Raw genomic sequence first — 16,836 nt, forward strand, 5'->3', positions numbered from 1 at the left:
CAGGCAGACCTTGTGGGGCCTCCCTCTATACTTCTAGCGCAGCCTTCTATGTTCTGGGTGCTGTCTGCATTTGCCCCTCCCCCATGCCCCCACCACTTGGGTGTGGGGGTTCAGCCTCATTCAGTCCTGCCCCTTCCCTGGCGCAGAGGTGCCCATAAATGTGACTCTCCTCTGGGCCCCAGCTCCGCTTCAGAAAATGCCAGCAGCCCCGGGAGCAAGGATGAGGCGGGCCCTGTAGAAATAGGGCGGCGGTGATCCTTCCTCCCACCTGGACTCCATTCCCGCACGGTGCCGGTGAGATCATCGTTCATCAGCTGGAGGGCACCTGGCGTGGAGAGGGCAGGAGAGTCATGGAAGGGCATCTATGACTACATTAATGGCACATCAAAGACGAAGATCCGGCTCAGGGCCAGGCTGAACCTACACCCCATTTTTTTCCATGACCAGATGACAACCTCAGACCATTCCCAAAAACGTGGGCACCTTGAGAGCTCAAATCAGGTGACCGCCTTGTGCACAGAACATTCCTCTCTTTGAAACTGAAGCCAAGAGAAGGTACGTCCCATCCTCATGTCAGCTGTGGGTCTCCTGGCGGCTCTGCCTGACCCCGGAGCCTGAGCTGGGTCCCCTGGCTCTCATCTGTCATCCTTCCCTGGAGTTTTCTGCTACACAGAACTCACCACATAATCCAGGTATGCTCTAAGGTGCAAGAGCGTTTGTTTAAGGTCCAGCTCCCCTCCATACCCATAGATACCAGGGCGGCGAGGTATCCAAAGAGGCTAGGGCTGCGTGACAGAATTAGTTTCCAGTTGCCGCTGTGACGAATGTCCAGAAACTTAGTGGCTTCAAACAAAATTAAATGTATTCATCAGAAGTGAAAACTCAGTCTCACTGGGGGTAGGATCAAGATGTCAGCAAGGGCTGGCTTCTGGTCCCTCCCTCCGTCTTCCAAATCCCTCCATCTTGAGATCCCTCTGTCTCTGACCTCTGCACCTGTGGCCATGTCTCCTTCTTGGACCCTGACCCCACCCCCCCCACCCCGGCCCTCTCCCTCTTATAAAGACCCTCATGCTGACATTGGACCGACTCAGATAATCCAGGATAATCTCCTCATTTCAAAACCCTTAACTTAATCGCATCTGCAAAGTCCCCTTTACCGCGTAAAGTGACATATTCATAGGTCCCGGGGATTAAGACGTAGACATCTTTGAGGGGCCATTAGTCAGCCTGCCACAGTGACCTGTGTGACATGTATTTGGAAATCTTAGAAGAAAGGAGTCTTCCTAAATTCCAGCAGGCTCGCCCTCCAGACCTCAAGATGTTTTTGTAAATCTGTGCGTCCCATACGCGGAAGCCACACCGTACTCAACTTGGAGGTGATGTTTTCTCGTCAGCTCTGCGTGTTTGTGAAGCATGCAAGTGATGCGACTACCTGCGTAGAAGCAAGGGGACCCCCTCCTGCGTGGGTTGAATTGTGTCCCCCGGAAAAATACGCCCTGGCCCCGCGACCTGTGAATGTGACCTTATTGGGATATGGGGTCTTTGCAGATGTAATCGAGTTAAGATGAGGTCCTGCTGACGTAGGGTGGGCCCTAACCCCAGTGACTGGGGTCCTTATGAGGAGAGCCAGATTTGGACACAGAGACAAGGACAGGGGGACGAATGCCGCATGAGGATGAAGGTGGAGATTGGGCTGATGGAGCCACAGGCAAGGAATGCCGAGGATTTCCAGCCACCCCCAGAAGCTGAAAGAGGCAAGGAAGGACCCCCCCCCCCCAAAGCTTATGCAGGGAGCACAGCTCTGTAGCACCTTGATTTCAGATTGCTAGGCTCCAGAGAATATGATTCCATTGTGTCAAGCCACATGGTTTGCGGTCATTTGTAATGGCGGCCACGGAAACTGACGCACCCCTTCCCTCCCGCCTCCCCCTGGGATCCCATAAATATGCCCTGAAGACCCTGCTAGAGGAACCGCATCGCATGTCTATCTCCCAAGCTCCGGCGCCTGCCTTCACGGCCCACGTCCTGGGCCACAGCGAAAGGCTCTGCCGTCGGGAACGAACCACTGACGGCCCCTCGGCGGACTCAAAGTCCCTGCTGCGAGTTCAGTTTTCAACTTGTTTCTTGGAAAGCACCTCTCAGGACCATTTCAAGAAAAACAAACTGTGAGGTTTGCTTCGGATCTACTTCATGTGAATCATCAGCGCTCGCTCCAACAGCAGACCAGAGGCCCGTCAGAGCTTTAGGACGAGACTGGGGCGTCCGCGAGGGTACGTGGCTTGAGCAGGGCTCCTGCACTCCCGTCGCCCCACACACCCCCTCGTTCGCTGGCCCCCTGTCCAGGCCTCTGCCCAGATGGACGCAGAACTGCACAGTCAGCAGACAAGAACTTTCAAGGCGTATTGTTGTAAGGCTTACCACGTTGGCAAATTCAACAGGAACACTTTGAACTCAGACGGTTCCTTTCACCCAGAAATCCCACACCGTTTGGTTCCCCACCAATGCTGCGTGCAAAGCGTCTCGCTAGCCCTCCGGGGCTCCATCAGGTGAGCGGGAACCTTCCTTCTAAGAAGGGTGCACTCAAGCTAAGACCTAAAGGAAATGAAGGAGCCATGGGATGACTCAGGGGACCGTAGTCCGGGCAGTACATGCAAAGGTCCTGAGGCAGCAAACAGTTGGCCAGTGTTCAAGAAACTGCAAGAAGGCCGATGGGGCAGGAGCGATGTGCATGTGTGGGAGCATGGAGCAAGAGGGGCTGGAGAGTGGGACAGGGGCCAGGTCATGCGGAGTGTTGCTCTATTTTAAGTACAGTGGGAAATTACCGAAGGGTTTCGATGAAGTCCAGGGAGGGCCGACATAATAAATTCTCGTCCTCCTTTTTTCCCCTCCTTCTTTTCTTCCTCATTCTCTTCTTCCTCTTTTTCCCTCCCCCTCCCTGTTCCCTCCTTCTCCTTTCCCTCTCCTCCTCCTCGTCTTCTCTCCCTTCTCCTTCTCCTTCTTCTCTTCCTCTTCTCCTCCTCCGCCTCCCCCTTCTTCTCCTCCTCCTTCCCCCATCACTTTTGCTCCGTGTTGAGAATAGACTAGACGTGAGCAAGAATGCAGGAAGCGGGCATCTTAGGAAAGATGGCCCAGGGCTCCACACTCGGGGAGTGACCGCGGCGAGGGGCAGAGGGCATAATCAGGAGTGTACCGGAGGCAGAATGATAGCATTTGCTGACGTGCTGGGGGCGGGGGGCGGCGGTGGCGGACTGCCTGCCCTTCACTGGGTCTCTGCCCCGACACAGAGTGGCACCCCCGGCCCACCAGCTCATAGGTGACCCTGGGGAAGCTGTCCCAAGGTGAGCAGAGTTCCACCCAGGCCTCACTGTCATTAATCAAGTTGGATGGCTCCTCTCCGTCTGGTGCGAGATTCGTCAGTGACATTTTCCTCCCGCAGGACAGGTAGTAGTTTTTTCAAATTTTGATGGTCTCCTTTGCACATAATAGGGCCACGTTTCATTTTTTAATTGGCAGGAAATATCGTGCCTGGGAGTAGCCCCCTGCCCCAAGCAGGGTCCTACCCCCAAACCAGTGGTGACCTGGTCAACCGGGCGAGAGCAAAGGAAACCCTGATGCGCAGACTTTACCAGTTTCTGCGCTGTAAATACTCTCCCCGGGGCCACTTTCACGCTGTCAACAGTTAAGTGACTCACAGGATTCCTGAATAGTTGACATTTGGTTCTGGCCTGACGGATCTGACCTCTGGTTCCAGCCTGCAGCAGCTGGCCGTGGAACGATGCTGCACGACTCCTAGTCCGGAACTCTCCACCAGGTGACCCTCTGCTTCTCAGCAAGCATGCTTGCCCAGGCCGGGAGCACAGTCCCCAGGAAACACGGGGACAGGCAGAGTCCATAGACCAGGGGACATACTCGGTGACTCGCCGTGTGCTCAGTCTGTATAAGTTAGCTGCAAAACCACAGCTATTACTCAGGTGGCTTCTCTCCACTGGGGGTGAAGAGAATGGCCGGGCGGAACATTCCCCATGGGTAAGTGTGGGGAAGCATACAGAGTCAGAAAACCTGGGCTGGGCTTTGACTCCACCGCCAACTGGCCAAATGACCCTAGACAAGTCACTTAACCTCGACGAGCCTCGGCCTCCCGTGTCTGCAAAATGACGGACACATCGCCAGGTTTCCTGGAGAATCTGCTTCTGACCCGGGCACCTGTGGGCTGAGAGGCCGGACGAGATCGCTGGGCTCGGACTCCTGCGCCAGCCGCCACGCGTGTTGAGCTAAGAGCCGGCTCCAACGGGCCGTCCCGCGTCCCCCTCCACCCTGTCCTCCGGGACCCCGGGAAGAGTCAGGGGGACGGAAAGGGAGAGAAGACGGAGACGAGTCAGGGAGGCGTGATGAGGTTTGATGGCCGGGCGGGTCTTGGAAGTGTAGACAAGGTAGGACTCCAAGATGGCCCCCAAGGTTGAGCCGATGCTACCGGTTCCCACGCCACGTGGCAGACCGTGTGAGCCTCTGGGCACGCCCAACATCGCCTCTTCTGCTAGCTGTGTTCTCTCCCTTCTAAACCGCAGAAGGGAGAGTCGTTGAGGGAGGTCAGAAGAGGGGACTGGAGGTGTTTAAACACCCAGAGAGCAAGGACTGAGTCCTTTCCTTCCCTTCTTGCTCTCAAGCCCTCCTGTGCATCCTGGGAACACTGGCTGTTGACACACGAAATACTGAGGCAACCTTGTTGATGCTCTTGGCCCTCTACTTGGGTGAATGTGCCTTTTCAAAATCAAGATGTGCTGGGGGGGGCGGTTCTTAATAAAAAAAATATATGAAAATATCCCCACACAGAAAGGAATAGTGAGAGTGACCATATAAAAACAATCTCAGCTGAAAAAAATAACACGGTTTCCCACCAAGTCCCAAAGAGAACCTAGGTTTCCATGGGATGTTCAGGAGGTGTAGGACTTCTAGCCGTGGGTGGGATGGGACGCTTGCTGCCTGTCCAAATAAGCAAACATCCTCCCTGAACCCATATCCGTGCCCCACAGGCCGTGGTTCCCATTTGCTTCCTGTTTTCGGCCCTCCCAAAAATACAGCTCACAGGCGTTTTATTTTCATCTCCTCACCTTGAAAAGCACAGATCTGCCAGAGTGTGTCTGTCTTCGCAGGGAAACAAACCCAGCAGGCATTCAAGACACTCAGGCGAGAAGAAATGCATCCCATCGGAAAATTTCCATCGCCAGCATTTTTTTTTTTTTAATTTCCAAGATAAATGGGGTTTTACTTATAAGAAGACCAAGGGCTCCATTATCTTTCAAATACTTTGCAGCTTCCAAGGAGCCGAGAAAATTGGTCACGCACCTGGCCAGCTGATCCAGCCTCAAAAACTCTTCCGACCTTAATGAAAAGGGCCTAATTTTTCCTCCCCTTTAATAAACGTTTCTTTGCTTCTTCCCGGCAATATCCAGCATGTGGGGCGGGCAGGCAGAATGCCCAGTTCGTGCAAATGGGCAGGCACACCTGATTCACCAGGATTCTTCCCACTGCCTCTAATCCAGGGGACCCTGCCCCAGAGGGCTTGGGAAGGGGAGCAGATAACTCCGCCCCCAATCTCCAGAGGGCCAAAGACCCAGTACATTCCGATGTGGCTTTGAAGGTTTACGTGTACGTGTGCGCATGGGTGTGTTAGCAGACCAAATTCTTAGAGGCCGCTTGAAGGTGTCATAAAAGATAATTCAGGTGGAAAACTCCCTGGAAAAAAAATTCCCCTGCTCTCCAGATGCCTGCGTCCTGACCTCCAGAACCTGGGAGAGAGTAGCAAGGATTTGGATCGTGGCCTACGGGCAGAATTTGCAGGTCTGTTTCCCAAAGAAAAAATCGCAGCCCCTCAGGCTGGAACAGGCAGGTGCTGTGAAATCTGGCTGACGGGTCAACTTCAAGGTGATCTGCCTGCCACGTCTTCTCTCTGTTCAGCTAATCTCCCGGCACCCCCTTGGTGCCTGGTAAAGTAAATCATTCTGACTACGTGTATGAAACGGGAGGCTCTTTGCACACCTGTAATTACTACCTGACAAGTCTCTGCGGAACCTGGGAGTTTCCCAGAGGGCCAGAGGGGCCACTTCTGGAGGGGGTAAGTCAAGGTGGGCCCTCCAGGCAACATCTGGCGAGAGGAACCAGAATTCAAGCTTACAGAACTGGGTTTTTACAGTTCTTTACGGGTCCTTACAGAACTTACGTTTTATTGCATGGCCGAGAGACTCAGAGTCAAAGTCCCCAGGCTCCTAAGCCGTGATAAACCCAGCCGAGATGGTCACCTATACCTGTAAACGTCTCAAAATAAATAATGCATAATTCCCTCAAAGCAGCACCGTCCCACAGAAATATAACGTAAGCCACGTTAAGTCATTTAAATTTTCCAGAATGGACGTTAAAAAAAAAAAAAAAAAAGGAACAAGTAAGATTAATTTTAAATGATGTAGCTCAATTGACAAAAAAATCTTATCGTTCTCATCAATAAATATAAAAAACTATTTGCTATAAATATCAAAACTGGGGCGCCTGGGTGGCTCAGTCGGTTAAGCGTCCGACTCTTGGTTTCGGCTCAGGTCATGATCTTGCAGTTGGTGAGTTTGAGCCCCGTATCAGGCTCCACGCTGAGAGTGTGGAGCCTGCTTGGGATTCTCTTTCCCTCTCTCTGCCCCTCCCCTGCTTATGCTCTCTCTCTCTCTCTCTCTCAAAAATAAATAAATCAACTTTAAAAAATATATAAAAATCATCAGTGAGATATTTCACATTCTTTTGTCCCACGTTCCAGGCTTGGAAATCCGAGAACATGTTATATTTATGTCACATCCGAGTTTGGACTAGCCACATTTCAAGTCCCAATAGCCACAAGGGACACAGGTACTGCGTTAGACAGTAGTCTCAGAAGGTGACATTTCTACCTCGCATTTCGACTTCCCATAAACACTTCATATAGGACAAAAGAAACTGTGATACACGACATTTTATTTGACTTAGAGTCCTGGCGCTCTTAATAACACGAGAATTTCTAAAAGTTTCTTTTGACTAGCACTAAGTAGGTCTGAAGCCCAGACTTGGCCGGCACTTGTCTTTCAAATATTGATAACTGCAAGCAAGTGCACATGACTTAGACTCATCGTTTGGGGCCTCTGGCAATAGAGAAAGAAAGAAAACCAGATTCCCACCGCTCTACCCCTTAGGGCCGTTCACCCACGTTCAGCCGAGCACATAGGTGCTGTCTGCCTGGGGGACGTTGGGCACAAAGACTGCTCTCAAGGAAGGCACCGCTCGAGTGACATCCAAGCAGCGGGAGAATGCCTAAGGGTGCATGCGCCCGAGCGGTGATGGCCAGCAGGTGCTTCTCCTGGGAGTCTGCCGGATGGGAGACTCTCCGCCTGGATCCTGGAAAATGGCTAGACGCTCTGCAAGGAGGAAGGAGGAAGGAGAAGGACAGAAGGTAGCCGTAGACACAGAACGTGCAGGACCGTCGGTAAGCACGGACAGGACTGTTCGTGGCAGGGACCGTCCGGAGCCACTGCCAGCGATGCAGCCACACCTGTGACCAGTGTTCGTAGCCGCGTCAAAAAGCAAAAAGAAACAGGCGACGTTGATTTCGATAACTTTTTTTTAGTTCGGCCCCTTTCTCCCAACTATCCTCATTTCAACGTGTGTGATAGTCTACCTTCTTTTTTTAGGTTAGCCTTGAACTCCGTGGCGTCGTTTACATTCACCACACGTCCCCACGTGGACCAGCCCCGTTCCCAGTGCCCCGTAGCCACCGGCGCCCGGTGGCTACCATTTATGGCTGCGCAAATCTGGACGCGAGCGCCTGTATAAGGAGTAACAGCTCCTGCTCGGAATTTTGAGTCCGAGTGGGAAGGCAGACCAGCTTCAAGGGAGGCGGCTAGGGAGGAAGAGGGAGGTGGGGTCATCCGACATGTCCCAGGAGCCGGCGCCCCTCGCTGCGCGTCATCATGGGTGCCCCTCGCTGCGCGTCATCATGGGTGCCGGGCAGGCGACACCAAGCTCCTCCCGCGTGGTCCCGAGAGCGGCCGGGTGAACAGCGGAAAGGGAAACCGAGCGCTGAGGAACGTTTGCTAAATTTTGCCAAGTGCCTGGACACCAGATCACGAGGGTGACCCAGAAAACAGCCAGTGCACCTGTGGGGGAGGCTTGGCTGTCAGCCCGGCCGCGGAGGTCACCCGAGGTCACTGCCAGGGGCGCGGAGCACTGGGAGGCCGCCTAATGTGGAAATGTTTGGACGCCGAGCGGCGCAGGCGCAGCGGGCAGCCGCCGGCCGGGACCTGGCCGGGCCAGCAGGGCCGTGAGCGCAGCGCCTGACGGTAACCAGACGCGCGGGGACGCTGGGAGCCGCTGCGCCCGCGCTTGCCAAGACCCCACCACATCTTTCATAATAAGTCTGGCGGTGCCTGCGTCCTCTCGCTGCAGATCGGCCTCTCCCCTCCGCCCGGTCTTATTTAAGAAAAGGGGGTGGGGTGCTGCAGGAGAGGGAGAGCGAGCCAGCCCAGCGAGAACTTGGCCTGCTGCCCTGCTGTCCCCTGGCCTCCCCTCTCGGCCACGGATCCGCTTTGTGAATGGAGGGGGCGTTTTCTCCAAGGTGGCTCTCTAACCCTTCGGGCGCACGGGTCGAGCTCCAGACGTTGAGCTCGTGTCAGCTGCTTCAACCCTTGTCCTGGCGTGGGGAGGGGGCGCCCCGATCTCCCCTGCGCCCTTTCTTTCCTCCTCCTCTCCTCCTCCCCCTCCCTGGAAGGGCGCCACCCACCTAACTCCAGAAGGAGGTCACCCTCCCCGCCACTGGGTCTGGCTGGGATCCTGGGCCCCGGAGCTGCAGCAGGGAGACGCTTCCTAGCGGCTGTCCCAGCCCCACTGCAGGGAAGGCAGGGTTACAACACGTGTGTGTTTGGGTCAGGAGCACTTTTGAACTATGGCTCCAAGAAAGAACAGCCTGTACAGACTCTGAGTCTCCCAGCAACGAAGAATGTGCAACAGACTAGCCCTGGCTTGCAAAACAATTTAAAAAAAAAAAAAGAGGTGCAGGCTGGTCTCTTTATAGGGTTCTGGAGCAAGGGTGGCTGGACTGAAAGTCGCCCTCACTGCCTGGGCCGCAGAGCACCAGCCCCGCGCCCGCTGACGGTTTATGACCTTGGCCGACTAGCAAGCCCTTGTAATGCCATTACTGTCGGGGTCTCGCCAGCCTCTCGACCCAGATGCGGTTGAAGGTCAGCCGCCGGGGGACGGGGGCTCTCCTGCCATTGGAACAAGGTTACAAAGAAGAATTTTTCCTGCCCAAGGGTTTGTAGATGATTAACATGTTTCTGTTAACTGGAGAGTTAATAGTTCTTCAAAGCACTCTTTGATAACGGGGGCGGAGGAGAGAAAATGAATGTGTTAACCATTAATCGAAGGGAAATGCCATAAAAGTTAGGGTGGAAAACGCGAAGCCTGGGAGAGGAATTCACGGGCAACCTCGTGGGGAGGAGGACAGGGCGCAGAATGAGGCCATAAAGTTCATGCATACTTAACAGCCGGGTTTTGGGGTTGTTTTTTTTTTTTTTTTTTTTTTAATTCTTTTCCTTGTTTCGTTGTTCTGAGGAAACAGAACCGGGGATAACAAAATAACAAGCGAGGGAACATGACAAACAAAGCCGGTTTTATTGGCTTTTTTGCTCCAGACTCCCACAGCTGAGTCTGCCCACCGTGTGATTCCTTCTTCCAGCCCCTTCGGGAAGAAGAGGAACCCAGGCCCTCGTGCTGGAACAAAGCGAGGGTGTCCAGGAGGCCCGCCCTGGCCGGCGCCCTGGTCCCTGACCCAAATCACCCCCACTCGCCTGGAGGGGAGGCTGCCTATTCCCCGCCCGGAAGACAAACAGCATTAGCCTCAGTTTCCCCACCAGGTTCCAGCATCTCACAGCGGGCTAGCCCAGGGATCGGGAGGACAAAGGGCACAAAACTGCTTCGCACGGACAGCTTCCAGGCCCCCTAACGGTGGTGCAGGGCCACAAGGAGCCTTAGACAGATAGTGTCATCCCTCGACCGTCATGCAGACGGGAGCCTTCTCTCTGTGCAAGGCTCGTGTGGAGTGCTAGCGGGGTATTAAGGCCAGATCCTGCCCTCAAAGGGCTTACAGTCCATTCAGGAGGAAGACGATCTGTGGCAAGTGCCAAACTGCAGAGCAGACTCGAAGGAAGGAGCCCCCCCCCCCCTTCAGTGCTGGGCCGGTCACGGAGCTCACAGAACCGCCCTGAGCCGGACTCTGAGTCTGGGCGAGGCTTTGATGGGAGGGGGGAGAAACGGGCGCGCGACAGGAATGGCAGGAAATGTTCAAGGAAGAAATCTAGCTGGAGCAGAGAGGAGGGAAAAGGAGATGGTGTTTTAAAGAGAGCCTCGGGCCTCATCCGAGAGGAAGTCAGCAGGCTCCACTGGGTTGACTCTATTCCCTGGGACTTTGGAGGGGGCAGGGGAATTACCAGAGTGCACTTGGTGGGGCGAGGCGGCGGTGGGGGGGAGGGGGAGGGCAGGCGTGAAAGACGAGAACAAGCCGATCAGCTGTTGGGCCACCAGGGTGGCCCGGGCAGTGAGCGTGGGGCACAGAAGACAGATGGATTCGTGTAGGGCAATGGTTAGGAAGTCAGAAGGGAGAGCACGAGAAGGTTCCAAAGACAGCAATTGGGGGGGGGGTGCCAGCTGGGGATTGGGGCTCTGTCATCCCTGGAGCTCAGGCTGGGGAGGGCAGCCCGAGGCAGAAGGAAGGCCCTGCCTCCTCTGTGCCCTGAAAGGAAAAGGATCAAAGAGTGAAGACACAGCTCCTTTGGGGGCCCCAGGAGGGAGGCCAGACAAGAGACCTTGCTTCGGTGGTCCTGTTCTCATGAGCCTGGGGTGTGGGGGCCAGGGCATCTGCTGAGAGCATGGCAGGGAAGGGGGAGGGCTCACAGACCGTGGAGAGACTTCCACGAGTCCGGGGAAGGAGTCGAGCCATGAGGGGGACCAAGGACAGCAACCGTGAACTTATGGGCCCAGTGGGCCAGGTTATCTGGTTCTTTCTAGCATCCCAGGAGTCCAGAAAGCCCAGAGTAAAAGCAGTGTATCTACCCCTTCAGCACATCTTGAAGGTTGACTGTGGGCCAGGCGCCGTTCTGGGCACTGTGGGGAAACGGCGAGTCAGAGATACCTTCCCCGCCCTCACCGAGCTCGCTGCGGACCGAAGACGTCAAAACGGGCGGCTACGATGCAGCATAATGGGCCTTGGTCCTGCACATCACATTCGCCTTTGGAGATCTTTAGGATCCCAGAGTCCCGCCATTATCACTACCACCAAAAAAAAAAAAAAAAAAAATCTCTTAACACAAGGCACGAGCAAGTGTGTTTTCTAAAGACCGAGTCTAACACAGAGCAAGCGGGACACTGCCTCTCGCCCTCGCTTCCTCATCCGTAAAAGGAGATCATAACGGCATCTTCTTCATCGGGCTGTAGTGACAGCCGGACACGATCCGTCCTGCAAAGCCTTGAGAAACAGCCTAACACGCAACAATCGCTTAACACTCGCTGGCTGTCAGCTGAAAGGCACGGCTGGGGCGCTGACGGCATGGTAACGCGGTGCTGTGCGAACCCGCGTGGGGAATCTGTGTCAGGTCTGAGGGTCAGGAAGGGCTTCCTGGGGAAGGTGACTTCTGGGCCGAGACACGCAGAGAGCGTGGGGTTAGCCAAGCCAGAGTGGATGGGGGTGAGATGGGGAAGGGGGTCACATTTCAGGCGGAGGGAACAACGTGTACAAAGTTCCCAGGCCACAGGGCCAAAAGCACGGAAGGGACAGGAAGTGGTTTGCTGAGGCTGGAGTGCAGAGAGAGAGAGAGAGCAGGAAGACAGGGACCTGGCAACATGTGAATTTTATCCCGAGGCCACCAGGGAGCCCCTGCACGGTTTTAGGGGGAGAATGATCAGATCTGTGTTTTAGAAGCATCTCTCTCGCTGCAGTTGGGACGTGAAGTTGGAGGGGGACAAGCCTAGAGGGCAGGGCGAGCTGTGGGAAGGTTGACATGATCCCACCAGGGGAGACCCGTGGCCCGAACCACTGAACAACCGCAGAAGGCGGTGGGGAGACAGAAATGGGCAAAGTGAGATGCCCCTGGGTGGCCAGTCGAAGGTGGGGCCGAGGGAGATGAGCTTTCCAAGGACGACTCCCACTCTTGGGTTTGAACGACCTCCCGGGTGGGTGGTGGCACCACCTTGGTGAGAAAGGGACCGTGGAAGAAGCGCGAGATTGGGGAGAGAACGATGAATCGGTTTCACTGTGTGGCGTTTTCGGTGCTTCTGAGATGTCCCGGTGGGGCCGTGTGTCCAATGGGCAGTTGGGAATCAGGGCTTGAAGCTCTGGAAATGTGAATGGTTGCAGGTAGGTTTTGAGCGATTAGAACCAAGGCTGGGATGCTGTTCGGCGAAGAATCAAGGGGATATGGGAAGGGGTTCCATTTGCTCGAGGAGCAGTATTAAAATGGACTAAATAAACATGGTCTAGAGTGGAGAGGGAGGTGGACAAGGTCCAAAAGAGTTCTCGGCAAGTGGCAGCAGCAGTGAAAGTGTGTAGTCAGAGAGGGAGTCCTCCGAGTCCAGAATTTTTTTTTAATGTTTATTTATTTTTGAGAGAGAGAGAGAAACAGAGTGCGAACAGGGAAGGAGCAGAGAGAGAGGGAGACACAGAATCAGAAGCAGGCTCCGGGCTCCGAGCTGTCAGCACAGAGTGTGACGCGGGGCTCGAACTCACAAACCGTGAGATCATGACCTGAGCTGAGGTCGGACGCTCAACCGACTGAGCCACCCAGGTGCCCCCTGAGTCCGGAATTTTTGAGGTGACATACTTCTGAGGGACCCTTCAGGTGGAGGCACAGCCATCTGTATGACCAAGAAAAGGTAAAAAGGAAAGTGAATGGTTGAACTATTGAACTGGCATGATGTGGAGGGGACAAGTGACCTAGATGCAACCCTCACTGGGGGTGTGACTTGGTGGCCCCAAAAGGTGACAGCATGGACAAAGATTTGACCATATACTCATGGATGGTCAAGAGGCTCTGGACAGTGGTGGCACAATGCTGCGGAGCCCGCACTGGAGGGAGAGTCACCCTCCTTCCCTCCCAGACGCTTAGAAAGACATGGGCAAAGATATGAATGCCTTTGGACCCACTCCCTCCATGCGGCTCCTGCAGGGGCGCTGACCAGGGAAAGCTGACTGTATCCCAAGAGCGTGGGACTGCAGACACGCATATGGTAACTCACCTACTTACGCGGGCGTAGAGAGACGGCTTCTCTCCTGAGCTCTGTTCCTGACGTGCTCCATGAGCGAGAGCCTTAGATTTTCCATCTGTCAAATGGGACAGTAATTCTTGATGTCTGCTTGCCTTACTTGGACGCTCTGGATATAGATATTCCCCCGAGAGTTTTGGGTTCACATTAAAAGGAACTATGTACACATGAGGGCACTCACTGCTGCATTTTCTTGAACAGCTACCGGCTAAAGCGGATCATCATTCCTCTGCCTATCTTTATTGAGAGATTAAAAGAGAGAATCCCACAAGACCTAAGCTCTAGAATTCTCTGCTCTGTAAAATCTCTTTGAAGAAAAACGTCTAAGGGCGTACCCAGGGCTGACGGATGGCGAGAGCTATCTCTAGAATTGTTTGGTTTTCCAAACCCCTTTCCCTGAACATTCTAGACTAAAGCATTCAGCACGGAGGAATGAGAAGGAATATGAGTAATACTTTGAGACCATGTACAGACATGGTTTGGATTCCAGGTTCATGCTGTCATTCACTTATTCATTTATTCCACTAAAATGTACAGAGCATTTATCGTGGGCTCCCTACGAAGCATCCAACCACCAAGCCCAGGGTTTGGTCGCCACTGTCTGACTCCAGAACCGGCTGGCCCTGGCTTGGATCTCCCTCAGAATCAGATTGTTTGCCTCGAACCCCCTACCTGCTCACGTTTTGCTCTTCTCCATGGTCTGTGGGGTAAGGTGGCTGCCAGGTAAAAGGAAGTTGTTTTCTGGTGTGTGTGTGTGTGTGTGTGTGTGCGTGAGAGAGAGAGAGAGAGAGAGAGAGAGAGAGGCCAATAGAAGGAGGTAGACTAGAAGTCCCAAAGACCACTGTTCTCCACTATCCTACAGTGGGATTTCCTGGGGGTGAGGTGTGCAGTTAACCTGTCCAGGTAAAATGTCCCATATCCTTAAGGAGTATATAAGTTTCTCAAGCACAAGGATCTGAATCCCTTGGTCCTGGGAAGGGCTGTTTACACAGTAGAGGGTTATTGAATGGTAGTTGAATAAATGATTCACTCGATGAATTTGAGGAAAAGATCATTCACTTAAACTCCTGCTGACGTAGACAGACACTGAAGAGACTTCTCTGTTCTTGCATAATGTGGCAGGGCCTGCTGTTCCCTACCTGGACCCCAAGTGGAAGGCACAGGAGAAGAGCGACAAAAACACTGTCCCTGAAGAGCCAGTCCCTATAAATTCACCCTAAGCCTTGACTCATCTAAATGGACCGCCGTTTGTGGCCACGTTTGTAGAGCCGAGTAGAGGAAGGACCCGAACAGAAATAACCCTTAGATCCTACGTCTCTCCTCTTTCTGCTCGGGGGCTTAACGAGGCCCAGGACCACGAGAGCCTTCTCAGCCTTTCCAGCTGCCCGCTTCCGTGGCCAGCCTGGGAAAACAGTGCTCCCCGCAGCTCACCTGAGCACGGCCGACACGTCTGTTCACCTTCAGGAAGACCACTTTACAGCCAGGTCCACCCAACAACAGAACGGGACGCCTCCCAAAGCAGGGAGGGTGGGCCCCGTGTTTGCCCGTGAAGGCTGTGCCTGGAGCACTGTGAAAGGGACTCCCACCCCGGGTCAGTTACAGCAGCTTGAAACTTCTTTTCGCCCTACGGTTTGGGGTCACGGGGCTTTGCAAAGAATGTGGTGAGTCACAGACTGACCCCACGAGAAAGAAGGGTGGGCTGAGAAACGCAAATTGAGCTGGTGTTTGGGGCCATCCTCACTAACAGATCCAACGCGTGCCAGCTGATCCAATTCGCGGTTCACCTGCACGGCTAGAAAACTTGACCGCGGAACAGTTTCAGGGACAGCGTGCAGTAAAGGCCTCCACGTGGCAGAAACTGCTGGCGTTCGTGTTCTGCGTGTCTCCACCCTCAGCCTCCTGAGCTCTTTAGGCACCGATTGACATGGGCAGTGGGTACATGATGTGTGTGAAAGGCGCTGGCATAAAAGTGCTTTTATGGCTATGGCTTGGGTTTGTAAGCCAAGCAAACAAAAATCTCAGGAATAAAAGGGGCAATAAAATAATCGCATAACGCTTTGAACTCACACTAAACACCACCTTTATTTCAAGCCTCTCAACGGGTTTTGCAAACAAGTTTAGAACTGCCATCGTGTCCCCCTTTTATCGGGGGGGAAACCGAGTCACGGCGCAGTGAGGGTTTGAGAGCTTGCGGGATTTGTTTCAAGGGAGGGGTCTGGGAGACGCCTCTGTGTTGGGCCGTCGGGAGGGCGCCCCCCGACCACACCTTTGCCCTGAGCTTAAAAGTATAGATTCTTACCCATCCGTGTAAATTTTACCCACACAGCCCAACACAGCTGAAGTCCAGTGGGTGGCTCATGGACCCTGGAGTTAACAATAGTAGTTTTCATGCTTATTGTACATCAGACACACCCGATGCTCTCCTATCTCTCCCCTGCATCCCCTCACGGTGCTGAGGGGTGGTTACTGCTATCCTCATGTGTAAATTAGGATGAGACATGAGCCCATTAATATACTTGCAAAGGACCCACGACTGGAGGGGGGGAGTGACGGGGGGGGGATCTAAGCCCAGAGCCTCCACTTTAAGGACCAGGGACACTGACTTTCAAAAAGGGGGTTCAAGCCAACATTTTTGTCCAGAACCAGAAATTTTAATGCATTCTTCGTCTTTATTTCAGAATATGGGGAAGGCTAGGACAGATTTGGGTAGGTTTCCCTTAGAGTCCAAGAAAACAGTTTGGGAGACAAACAGCTAATGAACAAAAACCACGAGGTGAGCTGGACAAGCATTTCTAAAATTATATATATATATATATATACACACATATATATGTATATATGTGTGTATATATATGTATACATATATTCTATATAATATATATATGTATATAGAATATATATATAAAGAACTCCAAAAAATGTCACAAGAGATTCTTAAAATGATGGAAAAAATTCTATTCATTGTTCTTGGTTTGTTTGGTTGGTTGGTTGGTTGGTTTCAGGTTTTTTACTATTTGAAATTTGAAAATTGTCGCACTGAACGCATTTTAGTTGTCCAATATGGGAATTATTCGGCAGTTACAAAACCAGGTACCACTGGCCCAAGCACCGCCCACTCTGGATTGTGTGGGCCTCACTCGCTCCTTCTGAGCACACCTACAGCCCCTCGTGGCTCGCAAGGGGACTCTGGTAGCTGTTCACCAAACCCATCTCCCTTTGCTCCCAGGCAAGCCAGGCCCCATTTCCTCCTCTGCTGTTAATTAAGGCCATGTGACTGGTTCTGGCCAATGGAACGTGACTTCCAACCAATGATCGCTAAACTTTCCTGGGCAAGTCTCCACTGTCTTTCAGTACGATCAACCTCCTGGATTGAACACCCAAGGTGCCTGATCTTGGAACCCACATATTTTTTTTTTTTAATTTTTTTTTCAACGTTTATTTATTTTTGAGACAGAGAGAGACAGAGCATGAACGGGGGACGGGCAGAGAGAGAGGGAGACACAGAATCGGAAGCAG

At 53.3% G+C, this 16,836-nt stretch overlaps 1 long non-coding RNA gene across 1 annotated transcript; it reads left to right on the forward strand.

Annotated features, from left to right (window-relative positions):
• Positions 1–9,132: 9,132 nt before the first annotated feature.
• LOC115527390 lies at positions 9,133–14,493 on the forward strand. The gene is made up of 3 exons (XR_003972915.1): positions 9,133–9,318; positions 13,858–14,027; positions 14,443–14,493. It is a non-coding gene; the product is annotated as an uncharacterized LOC115527390 (long non-coding RNA).
• The last annotated feature ends 2,343 nt before the right edge of the window (positions 14,494–16,836 follow it).

The sequence above is a fragment of the Lynx canadensis genome, chromosome D2 (assembly GCF_007474595.2).
Source record: "Lynx canadensis isolate LIC74 chromosome D2, mLynCan4.pri.v2, whole genome shotgun sequence".
NCBI classification, from domain to species: domain Eukaryota; kingdom Metazoa; phylum Chordata; class Mammalia; order Carnivora; family Felidae; genus Lynx; species Lynx canadensis.